The sequence below is a fragment of the Oryzias melastigma genome, linkage group LG16 (assembly GCF_002922805.2).
Source record: "Oryzias melastigma strain HK-1 linkage group LG16, ASM292280v2, whole genome shotgun sequence".
NCBI lineage: Eukaryota > Metazoa > Chordata > Actinopteri > Beloniformes > Adrianichthyidae > Oryzias > Oryzias melastigma.
The window spans coordinates 5,523,665-5,529,137 of record NC_050527.1 but is presented as its reverse complement, the minus strand read 5'-3'; the positions used below and the strand labels follow the sequence as shown (position 1 = coordinate 5,529,137).

The 5,473-nt window shown below is 37.3% G+C and overlaps 1 long non-coding RNA gene across 2 annotated transcripts in view; it reads right to left on the bottom strand.

The window, feature by feature from the left end:
• Positions 1 to 5,473, bottom strand: part of LOC112143740 — a 20,482-nt gene that overhangs the window by 2,143 nt on the left and 12,866 nt on the right. The gene's annotated exons all lie outside the window — the stretch shown is intronic.

Genomic DNA, 5,473 nt, shown 5'->3' with positions numbered 1-5,473 from the left:
AACTTCAAGTCAGAGGCGTCAAGAATTCAGCTGGTCATGCATCTTGCAGTTATTGAATATTCTACATCCAAATAGTTGCTACAAAAGTTTGAAAGATTGTAAGTTAAAACGTTTTAAACAAAGGATTTTAGCTGAAACCTTTAAGATATCAGTGTTCTTTTTTTTCTTGTTCATCCAGGAGTGATTTTAAGATATTATAACAACAATACTACAAAAACAGACATGAATAACTGTCAATAAAATAAATGCATATAGTGATTTTACTTTCATTAGGTACATTCATTATTAATGCCAAGCAGAGAGGATCGAGGAGGTTTGTTTTCAAGTTTCATGTTCTCTGCTTGACTTCCAGTTACATATTCAGTTTCTACCTGCCCTCTTTATCAAACGCCTGTCGATGTTAATTTGTTCAGCTTGTCCTCGCATGTTTTTTTGAAAGTCAAAGACTGTGTTTGAAAGGCAAACTAATGACTGATAAAGGTGTTTATATTCATGGACATTCAAAACCCTTTTTGACTTTGATTTTTTTTTTTCCCCGTCTTGGACAAACATCCTCCTGACAGCAAACCCAAACTTCACAGACAGTTTGAAAGCAGCGTCATCCGTCATGCTTTGTCTGTCTTTCCAGATAATCTTGATTCAATTCGTTTAATCCAGACAGGTAAAAACTTGAACAGTTGATCATTTGTACATGAAGAATGAAAGTTGAACAGGACCTCCTGCAATGCAAATACTCCCTACTCTGAGCTAATGTTCTTTTTTTTAAACCATAAATAAGTAATAAAAAGTACAGTTGACACACCTCTAGGCTAAATGTTTTAGTCTCTATGATGAGTGTTTCTTAGGTACTAATCCAATTTTACTGTCCAGATTCCCATTTAGAATTGAAATAATCATGTTCCTTGACGCAAACATACATTTACAGAAACAATAAAGAGTCAGTGTGGGAAAAATAAAAAGTAAACTAGCATTCAATCCCAATAAATCAACTTTGATTGTCTGTCATCAGATGTAAACATGTGGCAGTTAACATGACATAATCTAATGAACTATAACTCACGTGAGAGCTACTTGAGTAAATGAGGTGTTTGTGTGTGTTTGTGAGTCTGCCTGACAGCCTGCCATGATGCGTCCAGATGTTAGTTTCAATTTGATCAAGCCTGCAGCCACGGTTTTTCATTATCCTCATAGACAGTGCGTGCCAACATTTAAATATATCGATGAAATCCTCGGCTTTGGCTTGCATTTTATTTTCAAAATGTTACTTTTATCTCTGTGACTCAAGTGCTGCTAAACTCTCTGTGCTTTGCTTATAGTTCGGTCACACTGTTCTCTGACCTTTGATTTAATATGATAACATTGGAGTTAAAATAGAAAAGTGACAATCCTTTCGGGCAAGGACAAGGCTCCGCCCCTTCTTGTCTGTTGTTTTCCAGGCTGCATGTGCTGGCATGCATAACCTTGGGTGATATCTTTTCTTTAAGCTTCACGGGAATGCTCAGAGGACTGGGAATTAACAAATCAGCCGTTAGGGTCACCCCAGTCAAACAGCCTGGAGACTCGCTGTGTCCCTAACTCACTTTCATCTCAGCTGTCCCGCTGCATTCTTCACAGTGCAGCATGCACAAGCGTCCACTCAAGACGAGCGTAGAAGCACATATGCAAGATAACAGACATTGTCATGCAAGGTGCATCCAAACTGTTACACATTACAGTGGATTTGTTAATATTATGTAACATAAATCCTTTACTTTACGTGATTAATGTATCAGAATTATAATATGTTACTGGAACAAACTACTAGTAAACTAAAGAGGTCCAAAACTCTGTATACTTTTGGGTCATTCCAGAATTGGAGGACACCTGGGCTTCAAATTTAATGAAAAGTAAACCTTCCCTTTTCTAATTTTCAACTATATTCATCAATAAGATGAATATAGTATATTCTTCTTCTACCGTTGTAAAAAGGTTGCATGTTGTGGGACACACGTTCCAAGGATAATCATTATCATTTTTTGTTTATCAAAACAAATGTTCCCATGGTTGCAAGAGATGCCAAATAAATAAAGAATATATTTATAAAAAATTAAATATGAGTTCAACAGTTTTATTTAAGATTTAGTTGGACACCAGGTAGGGTGGAACAAGGGGGAAATGGCATTTTGGGGAGTTCTCCAGACTTTTTACAAGTTTATTTTAAGCATTCTTGTCTCTTAGTTTTCAAATGTTATTTAAATTTTATCAGAAACTACATGTTTTAGTATTTTGGATGTATTTAAAATATGATGAGTGGAGCATAAACTATCTTCTAATTCTGGAATGACCCTTTAATAAATTCTGAATTCTAGTTTTAAGGGGTAATAAGCTCCTAATTAATATACATCAAATAGGGCAAAACTAATTGAGTGTTAAATCAAATGTAACCTATGTAACATGGAGTCTATTTATTACTTACAAAAGGTCAAAAATGAACATCTTTTAAATAAATTTAGCATTAAAATGTTCTATTTTAAATAAATTAAAATTAAAGTCAGAAAGGCTTTGCTAAAAAACGTGGTTGTAAAGACTTAATACCTAATTTAGAGTATTAATTATATTTATTTAAAAAAAGAAAAGCAACTGATTATATTGTTTATAATTAAATGCCACTAAATAATCACAGTAGAAGAGGAAAAAATTATAAGTGAAATAAGGATGAGGGAATAATTGTTTGCAGTTTATCGATTAGAGTGCAAACATGAGCTCTTTTTGTTGTATGATTTTTATTTAGCTGTTATCCCCTTTTATGTCAATAAAAAGGGAGTGACAGAAGCAGGGGCTTGAGTATCAGGGTGTGACAGGGTCATGTCCCAAACAGAACATCTACAGAAACAAGAGAGAATGACCAAAACACATGTACGGCACACCAGCAAAAGCAATTCAAGGATGCAGTTTGTTATTGCAATCCAATATATCGACCTGTGTCTTTGGGATGAGGAAAAATACAAAACGAACAAACAAGAAGAAGGCTGAAACCGGCCAAAATAAACAAAAGGCTACCTAATAAAAAAGTACAACGAAACAAATAAAAAGCAGCAATCTTGATGACCGAAGGTCCCCCGCCCAGACTGAAATAACAAAACCCAGAGCTTAAACAGGTATTGAGTAAGTATGTTGATGAGGATAGACACACTGAAACAAAACGAGCTCACATGCGTCTGTTGTTACCTCACACCGCTCTCTAATACTGACCCACTCACCACTGCTTAAGGCACAGATGAGCTGAGTGCACCTGAGACAGGTGAGCTAAATAGGTCACAGGGAGAAACGAGCAGTTCAGGTGACATGGAACACACACACATAATTGTGATCTTAGGTAAACCAGTGAGTATGTAATTTATGTCACTAGAGAGGGACAAGTAGCATCACTCATTGGCAGAGTGGCACAAAGATCAACACTGGAATGGGTTCAGGACTGGACAGCGGCACAGGGAGGCCATGGAAGTGTGAGAAAGAGACATAATGCAAGTTTTTAAGGTCCATGCAACTGTGTGCAAAAATTCTTCAGGATTAAACCTTAAATATGCCTTCATCCTATTCATAGAATCCCAACATTTCCTTAAAACATCAATTAAAAAGTCGAGCAGACCTTAAAAAATGAGGGTTTCGTTTAGTTTGAGCCATGATGTGTTTTTTCCAGAAGCATCTAGTGTTGGACACAGAAGCTATTTGGTAACCTGAAGGGATAGGATGGACTGGAAGTTCATGGTTCAGAGGATAGTCTGGCAATGAACAGATGTTTCGAGATCAGCAACGAAATGGTGCACAAATCCAGACATTCCTGCTCTGCCTTGGTCTTATCCTGTTTCTATCTTGACTGGGCGTGTGCAATAGCGCAGACAGGAAAGACCTCAAGGTTGTTCTCTTTCCGGCTGGTCAGAGCTACAACTCAGGGAAACAGCAGAACCCTGGGGAGTGAACAGTACTTTCCCCCTAGTCAAGTCGTTTCCAAGAATGAAAGATACCACTCTAGCTTAGAGGCGCTCTGTAAAACTGATCACGACTGACCCCTTAATCAAGTCGGAATCAAAATAGATTTCATGGAAAAGCTCAAATCTTAAACTGTAGCACCAGTAGAGGTTTGTATAGAAAAGACAGAAGTTTAATAGTAATGTTTTTATTGCCCTCTATGATGAAGGGAGATAATATGCAGTTGAGTTCAGGTGAACAAGGATGATCAGGCGTCACACTAACTATAAAATAAGTAATGCAAGTCTTTTATTTAACTGACTAGTGGGTAACTTCTGCAAAAATCTTCTGCAACAACCCTAAATTAAAACTGAGAGTCACATTTCTGGCGAGAAATAAGTGTTTTTGATACACAGAAGCTACATGGGAACGATTGAATCTGTCTCTATATGTGAGACTGCACTGTTCCCATTGACTGCATATGAGAACTGGACCGAGTGAGTGTGAGATCACCCTTAGGAAATAACTTGTTTGTGGCTCCAATGAAATTATGTCAATTTAGTCACCATTTTTTTACACTACAGAAACATAACATTTTCAGTAAGTTGTGATTGGTCCAAGTCTGTCTGAGTCAATATTTCTATGGCAACCACTCTCTCCAATCAGAAGGGAGCTTATTGGAAATCCACAGCCTTGCCAATCGAGCGGGCTACACAAAATCTGTCCAGACTGTCAGCTGTCGCACAGGCGTTCTGGGCCTTGCCAGTAAGCATGTTCTGGAGCAGAAAGGGCCAAGCACTCCGGGACCACCGCGATGTCTCAGCAGCTCGCTCAAGCAAAATGAAATTTCTATTAATGTCTTTTTCAGTAAATGGAACACATTTTTTTCACATCAAAATGTGAATGAGCAGAAGCAGAGAAAGGAGCAGAAAGTGAAGAAAAAGGAGATTGTTGAAATTTAAGCTTTTCCATGCGAATCTACCTCCTAGTTTCTTCTTCAGCGCTCCAGAGTTTGAACTCAAAACTGATTTCCTTCCCTTAGTCGCTCAGCTGAAGCTGCATCACTTCCAGCTCCTTAAATTGAAGACTTTTTTTTCTGCCAGTGAAATCATCTTGACTGTGTTTGACTTTCTGGTCAAGATCCTTATTTTAGATGGCAGAGCACACCTCAAGCTAAAGTTGACAACTTCTGCTGTAAAAGTACACCAATGAAGGTATTGTCTCAAAGGAGCACATCCAAAAGTGGGAAATATCCTGGACAAGACCCCAAATAGGTCAAGGGCCCAAAGACAATAACTCAAAAATGTCTAAAATATTAGAAAGAGGGACCAAAACATGTACAAAACAGAGGATACCAACAGAAAATATTTGAGAAAAAAATGTATCATTTCAACTCAATACTGTCCTGTATCAACATGAACTAAAAGACATATTTCAGTTTTAATTATTTATTGATCATTTCTTCATCCTTGTCAACAAAGGATACTAATATTGACTCAAAAATTGTTTGGGCCCCTTTGTAGCT